Source organism: Hemitrygon akajei, chromosome 20, assembly GCF_048418815.1.
Source record: "Hemitrygon akajei chromosome 20, sHemAka1.3, whole genome shotgun sequence".
NCBI lineage: Eukaryota > Metazoa > Chordata > Chondrichthyes > Myliobatiformes > Dasyatidae > Hemitrygon > Hemitrygon akajei.
This window is the reverse complement of record NC_133143.1, coordinates 52,757,183-52,774,219: the sequence shown is the minus strand read 5'-3', so window position 1 is coordinate 52,774,219 and position 17,037 is coordinate 52,757,183. Positions and strand designations below refer to the sequence as shown.

Genomic DNA, 17,037 nt, shown 5'->3' with positions numbered 1-17,037 from the left:
TCAATTTGTTTTGGAGAAAGATCCTTCAAAACAAAGCTTCAGTGGAATTGAAAAAGAACGATGTACAAATTAAACTCCATTTAGCTTTAATAAAGTGACGGTCAGTGGCCGGTTTCTGTATCTGTATTGTAGGTTTAGAATAGAGGAATGTTTGGCATTCCTGTTTGCCAATGAGCATAATAATCAACTACTGTACGTGGAAACCTAGCGATTCGCATACACACACAGAGCTGCGAAAACGCTTACACTGATGATGAAAGGATGTAGAAGTAACATGTCAGACCAAAAACATGAGAGCGTGATTGAGCTTTAATCACTTGTATGTAAAGTTCTACAAATAATTTACTTCTTGTTATTTTAACTGTTGTTTTGAGTGAGTATGTTCGGAGACTATTTTTTTGCTTTTAAATTTTAAACTTAATTTTCTGAGGGGGGAGAAATGCTTTCATTGAGTAGATTTCGTTCAAGGATGTGATTAAAAGGGGGAAAATGTGCTTTTCTTCATGCTCATCATAATACAAGGAAGTATCAGGCAGCTTGTGTACAAAAACTGTAATGTTATATTTTTTTCTGAAATATATTTATACTTAATGTTGATAATATGGGTGCTCCAGTTTTGCCAGTGAAATGCAGTCAATAGAATCTGGTGATTGGCTTGGGGGTGGGTGGGTGTTGACCGTGTCTGATAAATGGTAAAATGTGGAAAGATGGTAAAGTGCCAGACCAAGGCTTTGAAATCAAATATTTGATGGAACTTTGATAACAATTGGTATAATACAAACTATGTGAAAGCATTATGGTGAAGTGTTCCTTATCAAAATGTGACTTGATATGTTATGATCCTGTCATCATTAGAGTCTAATGTACTAGAAGTAAAATAATTCAATTATTGTATATTTGTATACTGATGTGAATGGAAATGTGTGTGTGTGTGTGTAGTTGATTTTGTGATGGTCAGTTAAGTAAATGAATTGAAAGCTTGTGTCCTTTTCCATTTAGCTTGGCAGCTATCACTGATAATTTGGTAATACTCTTCATATCAGTAGGAGCTCAGTAGACAGCATTTTTACCGTGAAGTCACAGTTCTGAGTTCAAGTCCCACTCCAGTGTCTTTGCAATAAGAATTTGAGCTGATGTCCCAGTGTTGAAGGTGCTGAACTGATAGTGTGCTCTCCTTAGAATGAGATGCTATTTTCTAAGGTGAACACAAAAAAATGCCATGGCCAATTATTAAAGAAGATCAGTGGAGCTACCACTGGTGTCCCAGCCGTTATTCAACTTTCAACCAGGATGATTAGAAACGAATATCCGACATATTGCAATTTGTCAGAGCTTCACAGGTTAATTTACAGCATTTCTTACCTTATCAGCTATCAAACGCATTTCATTTAAAGTAAAGTGGGAGATAAAAGGGAGGTAAAAGCACTATAGAAATACGGTTTTTCTTTTTTTTTTGGTATAAACATTATGATTAGTACTTTATCATCAGCATAATTAAACACTGAGTTTTGTGACCTTTTAAAGTTGGGGTTTGAGTTATCTAACTGCACCATTGCCATGGTGCCAGTTGTAAATGATTCATATTCCAATTAGTAGAGAAAGGAAGCAATTGGTCAAATCTTGCCAGAGCAAAGCATCTTACAGTGTGACTGATGAGACACTCCTTGCACAATTTGGTTTCAGGTCTGGCACTGTAAGTGCCAACTGGCATGATTGGGATGCAGGGCTGCTGGCAATCTGGGATGAACCAGCTTATGCCATATGATTTCTTTACTGAGAAAGAAATGGGATGATTTGGAGTTAAAACAAAGAAAAATGTGGCAAAATAAACACAAGATTAAAAAATTGGCCTTTAAGTCTAACAGCAAATGGCAACTTGCATGAATGAACTTGAACAATTTAAACTGTTCCCCTTCTGGTTCAGTGAGATTCAGCAGTATTTCACTAATAATCACTACATCAACTAATCAGCCAAGATCATTTTGATGGGCAGGGCGTTCAGAGGAGTGAATGACTAATCCTGCTATTTTGTATTTAGGTTTCTACAGAAAGCCCAGTCTTTCTGTGGTGAATGTACAATTCACTTATCCTTAAAGAGTTTCAACGTTGACTTGATTTAGCAAGTGAATTTCAGCACTAGGTAAACTGAACAGCTACCTGTTCCTTTAAACTTGCTTTTCTTGACCCCTCCTTTCCCTTAACTTGCTAAATTTGTATGTTAAAAGCAACCCATGTTGTGATTTTTTTCCCCCCTGCCAGAAATGGCTTGGTTTTGGCTGGTTTTTGGCTTGGCGTGATTTGCAGTTAGCAGGTATGCATTCAGTGTTTTTCTTGACAAGTATTTCTTTGCCATTTCCAGATCTGGCTTGCACATTTCAAGTGGCAATTCCTCTTTTGGAGCGCATTTTGTTTCTGCTTTCTGTCACTTCTTCCCTGTGTACGTTACTTGCTTCAACCCAGTCTGTTCAGCCAGGAGAGTGGAGATATCCCAACAAGATTGCAGCCACTAATAATCTTATCCTACAGTTCCGCATCTGTCCAACATACCTTTAGGAATGTCATGTAAATTAAGATGCAAGGCTATTACCCTAATGATTCAGATCAGTGCCAGTCTGCTAGGACTGCGTATTGTATCTTAGAGATGGAGTTTCTGTTGTTTTCTCTTCTCAGAGACTGGGATTCTTTCTTTGTTGGTGATGATCCTTCTTACGTCAGGTGCGGCATATCTGAATCAGGCAGTTTTGAACTTAAGTCCCACTCCAAAGAAGTGCACAAAAATGTAAGCACTACTGAATGAGTATCAATGGTATAATGTTCTTTAGTTTAAATATTAAATCCACTGCTTCAGGTGGAGTTAAAAGATTCCATGGCACTGGAAGTTTATAAGATTATGAGGGATAGAGTAGATTAGCCCATAGTGTTTAACTCCCTAATGCTAGAGAGCATTGATTTAAAGTAAGACAGGTTAACCTCAAAGGAGATGTGCGAGGCAAGTTTTTTTTTACATCCAGAGAGTGTTGGGTACCTGGAATGCACTGCCTGGGGCAGTAGTGGGGGCAAATATAATAGAGGCATTTAAGAGGCTTTTAGATAGGAAAACGAATGTGAAAAGAATGGATCAAAATGGACATTGTGTAGGTAGGATTAGTTTAGTTAGGCATTTAATTATTTGCTTAATTAATTTGGCAAAACATTGTGGGCTGAAGGGCCTATTCCTGTGCTGTGTACTCTTCTATGCTTACTATTTTCAATCAAAAAGGGGAGTTATTTCCAATGTCTGCTGCAATAATTCAAAGTAAATTTTATCATCAAAGTACACGTATGTCACCATATACACCCTGAGATTCATTTTCTTGCAGGCATTCACAGTAAATACAAAGAAACACAATAACATCAAAACAGACAAACAAACAAGGTGCAAAAGACAACAAACTGCAAATGCAAAAAAAAAAAACAAACACTAAATATTGAACACGAGATGAAGAGTCTTTGAAAGTGTGTCCATAGGTTGTGGGAACAGTACAATGTTGGGATGAGTGAAATTCTGTGAAGTTATTCTCCTGGTTCAAGAACCAAATGGTTGAGAGGTAATAACTGTTCCTGAACCTGGTGGTGGGGGTCCTTGATGATGGATGCCGCTTTCCTGCGACAGCACTCCGTGTCGATGTGCTCAATGGTTGGGAGGGCTTTACCATGATGGACGGGGCTGTATCCACTAATTTTTGTAGAGGTTTCCGTTCAAGTGCATTGGTATTTCCATACCTGGCTGTGATGCAACCAGTCAATACACTTCCCACCACACAGAAGTTTGTCAAAGTTTTAGAGCACATGCCAAATCTTTGCAAACTTCTAGGGAAGTGGAGGCACTACTATACTCTCTTTGTAATGTCACTTGCGTGCTGGACACAATTCAGATCCTCTGAAATAATAACACTGAGAAATTTGTAGTTGCTCAAATCCCCTGATTAGGTTTGGCTCATGGACCTCCGGTTTCCTTCTCTTCCAGTCAATAATCAGCTCCTTGGTCTTGTTGAGTGAGAGGTTCTTGTTCTGGTACCACTCAGCTAGGTTTTCCGTCTCCCTCCTATATGATGATTTGTCACCACCTTCGATTCAGCTGTGGTGTTGTCAGCAAACTTAAATATGGCATTGGAGCTATACTTAGTCTCACAGTCATAAGTATAAAGACAGCAAAGCAAGGGGCTAAGTACACAGCCTTGTTGTGCACTTATGCTGATGGAAGTTGTGGGGATGATGTTGCCAATCCAAACTGACTGGGGTCTGTGAGTGAGAAAAATGAGGATCTGGTTGCCCAAGAATGTATTGTGGCCTCGGTCTTGGAACTTTTGGATTGGTTTTGAGGGGATGATAGTATTGAATGCTGAGCTGTAGTCAATGAAGAGCATCATGATTATGATGTTGTATGCATCTTCCTTTAATCAAAATCATGAAACAAGATATATGGTCGACTTACAGATGTCGATGGGAGATGGATGTGTACAAAATTGCATGGTTACCAAAATTCCAACAATACGCTAAAGTCTGTCTCAGTGGTTGTAAAGCACTTTGAGATTTCACTGCACAAATCCACTTGATTGTTCTGATGCTTTTAAGAACACGGTGTATCGAAGATAAGCAATTTAGGTAGACAACAGCAGAGGGGCATAGCAAGGACGTTCTTTTTGGAGAAATTTATTTAATTATAACTGTGAGAAATGGTTAGAGATGTTAGACATTGAGTGGAAAGGAATTAACAATGCAGCAAAGTAGGTGGAATAACTCAATTTGTCTATGTCCAAAACCAGAAAATAGCAGGAGATTATGGTAAAACTGAGGGGCAGAATCATTACTTTTTTGCTTTCAAAATCTTAAATCATTTTCCTTTCAGACGTTATTTCACATTGCATTTAATTTTTGAAATTCCCCATAATTATTATTACCTGAGGTATGATTCTTTAGTTCTTATAGCATTGTTGGGATTTTAACATTGAAGATATTCCACTCTACATCTTGCCACAAACAATGAATTGCATTAAGGAATAAAATATAACTTTTCACTTTGTCTTTCACAGTAGACTTAACATACATTTTAAAAAGCAGCCTACTTTACGAATCTTCTTTAACCTAGGGCTGCCAAACCATGCTGACAGAATCGTTTTGTCCAGCCTGCCTTAGTGATCGGTGAGCCAACTATGTTCCCTGTTCCCTTGCAAGTGCATTTGTAAAACTGGCTGCTGATTAGTGAGTGCAGGATCCCACTGCCAAGAAATGCAAGCTCCGCCTACAGAAAGGTTCTGGCTGTTTAAACCACGCCTAGACCTAACAGCTATCAGAACTGCCAAAAGATCTGTGAATGTTTATGATAGAAACATTGAAAAACATTCAGAAACGATTATCAATGTTAAAGCATACTATTAAAGCATCTATATAAAAATTAAAGAATTAAACATAATTAAAACACTCAAATGATTATAACATTTAATTCAACAATTAATTTAACTCAATTCAAAAAGTGTCGATGACATGAAAATTATTTATCTTACTTGAAAGCATTAATTTCCATTGAGAAGAATGGAGCTGTCAAACCTGGTGCCAGGTCTAACCTGCAGCAGGCTTGGGGCCCAGATTTCACTTGTGTAACTGCTGGGAAGCTGTTGGATCTTGGCGGTGGACTCCGGGAGAAATCGTGCCCTGGAACACAACTGGAGTGCTGGACAGCGGGGATCTGGTGTAAGTTTCAGGATCTCTGCGTACATCTGCGTGACCCTTGGAAGTGATTCACATACTTGGTCTGGCTATCACTGCAAAAAGAAAAATTCCATCCCATTGATTTGGTCCACTCACTATATGGGATCAGTTTGTCTGAATTACTGCATGGGAAACTTGCCACTACTCCTTTGCATCTACTTTTTTTTTTGACTAGAGAAATTTGATTCTTGATATTGTGTTGCATGTTGTTTTTGAATCAAAAACTTTATGGTAGCATTTGGTGTTCATGATTAAGATGAGAGTTCCTGCTTAGAGTGATTTGATAAAAATCAATTGGTAGCTGATAGCAGTTCAAAAGATAAGCACCAAGAGATGATTTTCTGGAGATTGTACTGGACCAGATGGAAAAAAATCAAACCTACAAGATCTGTATCTTTATTATTTATTTATGTTGCAATACGGCATGGAACAGGCCCTTCTGGCCCAGTAAGCCTCACCAGCCAGCAACCTATCTATTTAACACAGGCCTAATCACAGGATAATTTACAATGACCAGTTAACCTACCAACTGGTGCATCCTGTGTCTGTGGAAGGAAACCGGAACACCTGGTGGAAACCCACGGGGAGAACATACAAACTCCTTATAGATGGTGCTGGAATTGAACTCTGAACACCAGGAACACGCTGAGCTGCAATAGCATTGTGCCAACCGGGGTGCCCACATCTGAATGTGCAAAATGCAGATTTGCTGGTGGATTCCTGGCAGCAAATTAGGCATTTGTCAAACCAACTTGGGCATTCTACCAGTGCACAAAAGACAACAAACTGTGCAAATACGAAAAGAAAGAAATCATAATAAATAATTAAACAATACATCTCGAGAACATGAGATGAAAAGTCCTTGAAAGTGTGTTCATAGGGAGCAGTTCAGAGTTGGGGTGAAGTTGGGGTGAATTTATCCCCTTTGTTGCAAGGGCTTGATGGTTGAGAGGTAGTAACTGTTCCTGAACCCTGTGGTGTGAGTGCTGAGGCTCCTGTACCTTCTTCCTGTTGGCAGCGCAAGAAGAGAGTGTGTCCTGGGTGGTGGGGGTCCCTGATGTTGGATGTTGCTTTCCTGCGACAGTGTTTCCTGGGCTCAGTGGTGGGGAGGGTTTTACCTGTGATGAGGATGTTGTCAAGACTAGTAGGCCTGAATTAGAAGGAGAGGTAGGATAGACTGGATCTTTATTTCTTGGAGCATAGGAGAATGAGGGACGGTACTTAAATTAATGGGAGGGAGAGATAAGGAGTATAGTAACAGTCTTTCCCCCAGGGTAAGGGAGTGCAAAACTTTATTTAGGGTGAAAGCAGAAAGATTTAAAAGGGATATAGAGTCAATTTTTTCATGCAGAGGGTGATGAGTACATAGAAATAAGGAAGTGGCTGAAGTAACTATAATAGTATCATTTAAGAAACACTTGGTTAGGGACATGGAGGGGTGGGGCTTGGTGGGATATGGGCCAAACGAGGAAGTTGGGACAAGTCAGGTGGGGGTACTTTTGTTGGGATGGACGATCGGCCTGCATCCATGCTGTACCCCATGACGAAGTATGATTAACTATCTACTCTGAGGTGATGCAAATATGAGAAAAGATATAATGCAATGGCATGGAACTGTAATGCTGTTAGAGCACCAGTGACCTCCAGTTGGGGTTTAATACACTCTGCTGTCGGTAAGGAGTTTGTACGTTTTCTTACAACCGTGTGGGTTTTCTCCAGCTGCGCTGGTTTCCTCCCATAATCCAGAGACGTACGAGTTAGGGTTACTAAGGGGCATGTTATGTTGGAACTGTGAGTACGGCCGTATGTGTGAGCTGCCCTCAGCCCGTCTTGAACTTTGCGTTGCTTGTTGAGAAAGCAATGCATTTCACTGTATGTTTCGAAGCACGTGACAACTAATGCTACCCTTTTTCTTTAAAATTGTGTTATTGCACTAATTCTGAGGCCTACTGTCCTCCGGTAATACTTGGGTGTAAAATGGGGCAGCAGCTTTGGGGAAAAGTAGCCCCCGCATAGGGACTCTGTTGCTTGCCCACTGCCTGCATTTGCAGCTATTTAGTCGATATTACAGTTGAAACTGAAAGCCATAAGACCAGCTGTGATCAATGCCAAAGCCCAGTAGTTGGCTTGCTCCAGCCAAATCTGTTTTTATTCTAAATGTTAATAGAATTATTTCTGATTCTGTGATTTAAATGTTTCTGTTGCAGTATAACACAACAGTCGGTTAATTAGTACTACTCAAGGACACTTAGGGGTGGTTAATAAATGCTGGCCGTCCCAGTGAAGCTCACATCTCATAAAAAATATTAGAAAAAACAATTGATTAACAATGCTGGTGGAAGTTCCTGGAATCCAAGGCACATTTTAACAGCAAAACGCACAAAAGGCTGGAACTCAGCTGGTCAGGCAGCAAGTATGGAATGAGTAAACTGTCAATGTTTCGGTTTGAGACGCTCCATCAGGACTGGGAGAGAAGTCAGAGCAAAAAGGTGGGGGGATTTTATTTGTATTTTTACCCTGTTAATCAGAAATCAGTTGTATACTGTCTTTGTGATACATTCTGCTTAAAATGATCAAAACAATTAATGTTTTCAGTTAGGAATAGATAACTACTGGTAAAACTGGCAGTAGATTTGATCACTTCTCTTTTTGGCTACTGGCTCCTAGTGATAAAAGGAGTAGGAAATCTCGAGTTTGCTTCATGTTCCTGAATTAGTTAGCAAGGGAGAATCCCGGCAGGCATTTCACTCCTGTTCCCTCCTGAGTGAGCAGTTAGCCAGATACTAGTTAGGCAATGATGCTTGCTGCATAGTTAATAATACATTTGAGAATTCCTGTCAGCAATAATGCAGGCTAGCAATCGATCTTTTGGAAGGGAGGAAATAAGCAAAATGAAAGAATCGTAGATCTGTAATGATACAAGAGACCTTGAGACCTTTCAGCTCAATATGTCTAAGTCAGATGATGAATATATTATACAGCTTAATCGCATTTTCTAGTTTGTGGTCTGTAACCTTGTTGGTTAATTCACACCAAGAAGAAAAAGACTGCAGATGCTAGAATCTGGAGCCAAAATCAAACTGCTGGAAGGACTCAGCAGGTCAGGCAACATTTGTGAAGGCAAAGGAATAGTCGATGACTTCAGCTGAACAATTTTCACAGCAAGAGCTTAGCTAAGTTTCTTGCATCTGCTACAAATATCTGAGAAAGAGAAGAGTTATGTTTCTGGCTGAAAGTTTCAAAGCCACCAGCCCAGAGGATTTTCAAAGTGGTGACCACATTGGGTGGCATCATGAAGCAAGGCACCTTCAGAAAAGGGAGGGAAGAAGTAGAGCTGGCAGACTAATGTAGCAGATCTAGTAGCTGCCACTGCCTTTACTGTGCCAACGACCAGTTTGTACGTTCTCTTCCTGACTGCACTGGTTTCCTATGGGTGTTCTGGTTTCCTCCCACATTCCAAAGAGATAGACCATAAGATATATATTAGCAGAATTAGGTCATTTGGCCCATCGAGTCTCCATGGCTGCATCATGGCTGATCCATTTCCCTCTCAGCCCCAGTCTCCTGCCTTCTCCCTGCATCTATTCATGCCCTGACTAATCAAGCATCCTTCACCTCTGTATGAATTGGTAGATTAGTTGGTCACATGTAACTGAGTGCCACAGGCTCACTGGGCCGGAAGGGCCTGTTACTGTGCTGTATTTCTAAACAAATAAAGTACATTTACTTCTGTGTTAGAATCTTGCCTGATATAATATGGGTATTTATTTACCTCAGGGATGGCTCAGTTATTCAATCTCGTAAACTGCATTTATTAAATTGATTAAGATCTGAATGTTGATTTCGAAACTTTCTTTTTTATTCCCCTTGAACATAACATTCTCTTGGTTTTGCTGTAACGAATGTTGCTAAGCTTTAACTTTCCATATGATTGAAAATTTTGACAGTTGCCTGGTTCACTAGGGGCAGAATAATTCATTAGCTTTGAACTTGTCTGGAAAATCTGGTGCTGGGCATTCTGACCTTGAATCACAGTACATTTACAACGCGGACTGTATGATCAGAAACAATAACAAGTTGTACAGTGGCTCTTTATGCACCTTCAAATGTCAGTCAGATCTCAGTGAGTGGCACCCTTGTACTTAAGACGGAAAGTTCTGCGTTTCAAGTCTCTCTTCAGGGATCTGAGCAAACAGAACTAAAACTGACGAGGACTGAGATTTTCTCCCTGTCTTCACCAAGCAAATTTCAAAGTTTTAAGTAAATATATTATTAAAGTATGTATATGTCACCATATGAGATGTGTGAGATTCATTTTCTTGCAGGCATTCACAGTAGAACAAAGAATCAATGAAAAACTACACATAAAGACTGACAAATGATCAATGTGTAAAAGAAGGGAAATACAAATAATAATAATAATAAATCGGTAAATAAGTAATACTGAGAACATGAGTTGTAGTGTCCTTGAAAGTGAGCCCATAGGTTGTGGAATCAGAGAGTGAAGTTGTCCATGCTGGTTCAGGAGCCTGATGGTAGCATGCTCCTGAACCTGGTAGTGTGGGACCTAGCGGTGATCTCTGTGTTATTTTGAAGAATGTAGGAAGGTTCCCTCTGGTATCCCCCTATGAATTGAATTGGAAAATGCATTACCTGATCATTGGGATGTTACTGTCTGTGGGTCTTTACAGGGTCATAGTTGGATCCTGTGTTTCTTCAATTACAGCAATTGCTACACCAAAATACTCCACTGGCTACAGCGCACTTTGAGACGAACTGGAAAGGGCTACCAATGTGCAGTTTTTAATGCAGCAAAAGGTCCTGCGGCTCTGTACAAGCAAGCAGCATTGTCAAGGGAAATTTGCTGTCACAAAATGAGTTATTGGTGAAGACGAGCAAATGCCGGTCAAGGAAATGGATTTTAAGAAGCTTCTTAAAGAGGGAGAAGCAGGGAAATCAAAAGGGTTATCATCATATGCAATAATAGATTGTGATGAACCACCTGATCTCCACATGAGATTGGGATCTAAGATCATTAAAATTAACCAGCCTGAATTATGAAGAGCTATTCTGAGCAACATAAAAGTAATAAGTATGAAGATCATGATTAATTACAGTGTCTCCTATTATTTTCTTGATCAAATCAAATGCAAATGTGATAAGATTTGAAATGTAATTTTTTTATCAGTAATGATGATAAAGGTACAATCCTGAGAGAGTTTGACATTTCCAATGAGTGTTCATAATCTTGGGCTGAGGGAGTTTGTGATTAATTGTGATTACTTATTAATTTATATTAAGCCGGCTCTGATAACATTGCACCTTAGGTTCAGAAGAAGGGATGGAGAACTGATGGTAGATGGCAGGTTATTAATCCAGACCTTGACATTTGTTGAATGAATTTAGCCCTTATCCCACTAGACGCAAACTCATCATCAATCACTTTGGTACCGACCACTGATTGTTTGCTTTAATGAAGTAAATGCAATTTTTCTGCACGTGACCCTGAATAGATGTAGCATATGAGTAACAGAGAACCAAGGATTAGGCTGTTATATTTCCTCAGCATCCAGATCAAGTGTGCAATGACTCCAAAGATTGGTGTTATTTACATAAGATAGAGTACAGACTGCTGATTTTCATTTTCAAGTTTTAGACTGTACAAGTTTCTTTGATATTTTCCTCAGTTTCACCTTGTGTATTCTTTCTCCAGTCTCTGTCTTCATTTGCTTTTAATGAACTCACACAAATCATCATTTTACTTCAGAATCTAGTGAGTCACTGTCTGTGATGTCAAACATAACACTCAGGAGCAGCAATTGGGGTTCAATTCCTGCCACTGCATGTAAGGAGTATGTACGTTCTCCTCCTGACCGTGCGTGTTCCCTCCAGGTGTTTTGGTTTCCTCCTGCATTCCAAAGCCATACAGGTTAGGGTTAATAAGTTGTGGGCTACATTGGTACTGGAAGCATGGCGATTCTTGTGGCTGCACCCAATACACCCATGGACTGTGTAGATCTTTGACACAATGGACACATTTCACTATGTTTCGATGTGCATGTGACAAATACACCTGTACACCTGCTCATTAATGCAAATATTTAATTAGCCAATCACAAGGCAGCAACTCAATTCATAAAAAAAGTGCAGACAGAGTGAAGAGGGTCACTTGCTGTTCAGACCAAACATCAAAATGGATAAGAAATGTGATCTAAGTGACTTTGAATGTGGAATGATTGTTGGTGCCAGACGGGGTGGTTTGAGAATCTCAGATACTGCTGAACTCCCAGGATTTTCACACACAACAGTCTCTAGAGCTAACAGAATGGTGCGAGAAACAAAAAAAAAATCCAGTGAGTGGTGGTTCTGTGGGCAAAAATGCCTTGTTAATGAGGGAGGTCAGAGGGCGATGGCCAGACTGGTTGAACTGATTTGACTTTATTTCTTCCATCCGTCACATACGAGGAGTAAAAATCTTGACGTTACATCTCCATCAAATGTACAATGTGCAATCACAGTAATTTATAATGAATAGAACAGTCAATGTAATATAGAGCACACTCAAGTCAGGGTGAGTTCATCAGTCTGATGGCCTGGTGGAAGAAGCTGTCCTGGACCCTGTTGGTCCTGGCTTTTATGCTGCGGTACGACTTCCCGGATGGCAGCAGCTGTAATAGATTGTGGTTGGGGTGACTCGGGTCCCCAATGATCCTATAAGCCCTTTTTACACACATGACTTTGTAAATGTCCTGATTCATGGGAAGTTCACATCTACAGATACGCTGGGCTGTCCGCACCACTCCCTGCAGGGTCCTGCGATTATGGGAGGTACGGTTCCCAAACCAGGCAGTGATGCAGCCAGTCAGTATGCTCTCAATTGTGTCCCTGTAGAAATTTCTAAGGATTTGGGGGCCCATACCAAACCTCCTCAACCATCTGAGGTGAAAGAGATGCTGTTGTGCCTTTTTCACCACACAGCTGGTGTGTACAGATCACGGGAGGTCCTCGGTGATGTGGATGCCGAGAAATTTTAAGCTGTTTACCCTCTCAACCACAGATCCATTGATGTCAATAGGGGTTAGCCCATCTCCATTCCTCCTGTAATCCACAATCAGCTCCTTTGTTTTGGTGACATTGAGGGAGAGGTTGTTTTCTTGACACTACTGTGTCATAGAGATGACTTCTTCCCTGTAGGGCACCTCATTATTGTTTGCAATAAGGCCAATCAAGCTGACAGGAAGGTGACAGTAACTCAAATAACTATGCATTATAATAGTGTTGTGCTGAAGATGATCTCTGGATGCTCAACATGTCGAGCATTGAAGTGGATGGGCTACAACAGCAGAAGATCACAAACATACACTCAGTGGCCAGTTTATAAGGTACAGGAGGTATCCAATAAAGTGGCCACTGAGTGTATTAGCCTTCCTGCTTACACTGTTCTGTGCCTGCTGATACATGCAAATGGTGACTCAGTAAGTAGCTCTCTTGACTTTGAATCAGGTGTTTTATTGGTTTAAATGCAACCACAGAACCTTAAACACAAAAATTAAAGCTGGTACTCTGAGTATTTAGGAGCACTGTACAGTTGGAGGTCATATTTTTGAGGTAAAATATTAAGCCAAGGACCCTGCATGGCCGACATACAGCTGACAATCATCAGCTGCATAATACAGTGGATATGGCTGTGCTTGTAGGTCAACTGCCTAGTGTAAGTGGACGGCAGGATCAGGGTGGGGTGGGGGGAGGGTTTGTGAAAAAGATGGTCTGTGTGAGAGAGTAGCTTGCAGGGTAATACATCAGGGAGTGGAAATGCTTGGAGAGAACGTTGGAAGAGCAAGAAGTTAATGTATCGGGTTGATGAGCTTTCTTTTGATGGATGTTGTCAACCTGAAATGCTAACTCTTTTTCTCTTTTCTCAGATGGTGCCTGATTTGCTGAATGTTTCTAGCATTTTTCATTATGGCATTGACTGAAGCCTCCCAACCCATCACATTTTCTACATGTGCATCGTTTCTGAGAGCTGTTTTCAAATGTGTTATGGAGTCATAGTCATAGAAAAGTACAGTACAGAAACAGGCCTTTTAGCCCATCTAGAATTGTTGAGCCACTTAAATTGCCTACTCCCATCAACCTGCACCGGGACCACAGCCCACCATAGCCCTTCCATCCACGTACCCATCTGAATTTCTCTTAAATGTTGAAATTGACCTTGTATGCACCACTTGCACTGGCAGCTCGTTTCACACTCTGAGTGAAGAAGTTTCCCCTCGTGTTCCCCTTAATCTTTTCACCTTTCACCCCTTAACCTTTGACTTCTAGTTGTAGTCCCACCCAACTTCAGTGAAAAAAGCCTGCTTGCACTTATCCTATCTATAATTTTGTACACCTCTATCAAATTTCCCCTCAATCTTCTACATTCCAAAGAATCAAGTCCTAACCTATTCAATCTCTCCTGTAGGTAGTTGACTAAAACTGCACAATTAGGCCTCAACAATGTCTTATACAACTTCAACATAACATCCCAACTCCTGCACTCATACTTTGATTTATGAAGGCCAATATGCAAAAAGCTTTATTTATGACCCTATTAACCCTATTTATTTATGACCCTATTAAGTGATGCCACTTTCAATGGATTATGAATCTGTATTCGCAGATCCCTTTGGTCTGTGGCATTCCTCATGTGTCATGAAATTTATTGTTTTGCAGCAGCAATACATAAAATTGCTTTGGGTTAAAATAAGAATATATAAAATGTGGAAATGTGCAATATATAAAATGTGCAAAAAGAAAGCAAAAGAGTGAGGCTGTATTCATGGGTCATTCAGGAATCTGATGGTAGAGTGGAGAAAGCTGTTCCTGAAGCATTGAGTGTGTGTCTTCAGGCTTCTGTACCTCCCTGATGGTAGTAATGAGAAGAGGGCATGTCCCTGATAATGAGTATTGTTTATGATGGATACCTCCATTGCAAGAGGTTTAGTCGGAGCAGGACAATCTGATGCAGTTGGACCAATTCCATCCAAAACAATCAACCAGGATTACACCACCATGCCAGAAAGACAAGACAAAGAAGTAGTTACAGGGGGAAAAAAAGAGGAAAGATCATTATCATGTTTGCTCCTCAAATAGCCAAGAATCATATGGCCATCACCAAGAAGTAGAAAAAATCAACATAAGGAAAAAATAAATTAACTTAGGGAAATAATTTATTGCGAGATATTGTGTGTTTATTGGTGCCACGCACTAATTGATGAGTCACAGCAAACCAATAGAACTAAATAGAATAGAATAACCCGATCTGAAATATTAAAGACATCCATCATTACAGGGTGATGTTGGAAAAAAAACATGAATGCACTATCTGAGGTGAGAATTTCTTAAGCATTATTTTAATATGTCTATGGTTTATATTTGAAGTATCAATATTGGAAACAGATTGATTTAAAAGTTCCTGAATCAGTTAGTAGGTGTTCGTGTATTTTTTACACACCTTCATTGCTATGTTAGCTGGGAGTTCAATAAAGCACTAATAAAAGAATCCAAATGTTTATCTGCATTATTTTGATCAATGGCATAGAATTGATATAATCCGCGGTGTAAAGCAGAAATCCACTGGAAAAAATCTGATCATTTTGCACTTTGATCTTAACAAAGTGTAAGTTGCAAACCTGATCTTTCTGTCACTGCCAGTCTTCATGTGTTTTGTTCTTTACCTACCTGCATATTCTAGCACTGAAAGCAATCCTTCAGATTTACACGTATTTTAAGTGATACTGAACCACCTCCATTTGAATGCACATTTTCCAAAACTGCAATACTTTGTAAATATTATAACCTTTAGTAATCATCTTTCCCTCTACTAGTCATCACAATCTCATCTACAATGTAAGCAGTTCATTCTGCTGCATTATCAACACTCCATAGGTTAAGGTTTTAGAAATAGACTTTTGGTGTGATTTTCAAATGGGATCTGAATGTTTGTTCATTTGCCTGCTGATCTGATGTAACTGTGCTACTTAATCACCTTGCAATGCCAGCTTTCTTTCAGGATGCTTAATTGAACTCAATAACTTTGCTTAGCAGTCTTCATGTGAATTTGAAGCAGCAAATCTGATTTTTCATATGGAACCTGCTTTGTCGATGGCCTCTGTGTGCAATGATGAGTGCGTAGTGCAGGTCGCCATAGTGACAAAGGATAGAGACATTTGATATTGCTGGGCCAAGTCAAGTAGCACGTTTAGCTGTGTCACAGATGTAGGACCAATGATTTTTGCTAAGCCTATTTATGTTTGCAAAGAAACCTGTACAACAGCCCCGTCCAGGCATTTACTCAGTGACAGCAAGCCAGTTCTTCCAAGATGTTTCCCCTTCACTTTAGCTGAGAGGTGACAGTGACTTCACATAACTTTAGATAACTTTGTATTAGTTGGCTGGCCAATGATCTCCCTGCTGGCTTTTGCTAGCTTCCCCTTTGTTCGTCATCTAGCGTTTTACCTTCATTGTACTTCCAAACAAGCTGACCTGTATAAATTCGGCCCAATCTATGTCATCCTCTCTGTAATAGCTTCATATTGCTCTTAATACCATTCTAACAATTACAGATCCACAATTGTCATATACAACTTACTAAGTGCTATTGTACACCATTCTATACAAACTGATTTTTCTACATCCTACACAGCTGACTCTCCCCTCCATGTCACCTTCACCTGATTTTTCATTTGTTGCTTTCTTCCAAGCTAGTGAGTTAACCAGTCCACTGACACTGAAGAAATATCAGAACAATCCTTTGAATCAATTCATTCTGATAAGTGGATTTCATTCCAGTGACAATCATAACACCAATCCCAAAAGAACCTGGGAATGATGCCAGATTTGCTTCTCTTCAGATCCCTTCAGCACAAATCATGCACACTGTTGCCACTTTATTAGGGAGCTCCTGTATCTACTAAAGTGGCCATCGAGTGGATGTTTGTAGTCTTCTGCTGCTGTAGCCCATCCACTTCAAGGTTCAACACGTGTGTTCAGAGATGCTCTTCTGCGTACCTCTGTTGTAACTTGCGGTTACTGTCACTGCCCCCCACCCCCAAATCCACTTGAACCAGTCTGGTCAATCTCCTCTGATTTCTTTCATCAAAAAGGCCTTTTCACCACAGAACTGCTGCTCACTGGATTTTGATTTTTAGCTTTTCATACCATTCTCCATGAACTCTAGAGTCTATGCATGGAAGTCCTAGGAGTTCAGCAGTTTCAGAGATTCTCAAGCTACCAACAATCATGCCACAA

At 40.1% G+C, this 17,037-nt stretch overlaps 1 protein-coding gene across 5 annotated transcripts in view; it reads left to right on the top strand.

The window, feature by feature from the left end:
• The window catches only part of cpne4b (copine IVb), a 344,224-nt gene that overhangs the window by 1,329 nt on the left and 325,858 nt on the right, over positions 1 to 17,037 (top strand). Inside the window, exon 1 of one of the 5 annotated variants that reach the window (XM_073024313.1) lies at positions 260 to 319. The exons of 3 other annotated variants lie outside the window; for them this stretch is intronic. The gene's annotated coding sequence lies outside the window, so the exon portion shown is untranslated. Of the gene's footprint in view, positions 1 to 259; positions 320 to 8,128; positions 8,238 to 17,037 lie in introns of those variants that run through there. One more of the 5 variants, XM_073024311.1, reaches the window with a different exon arrangement.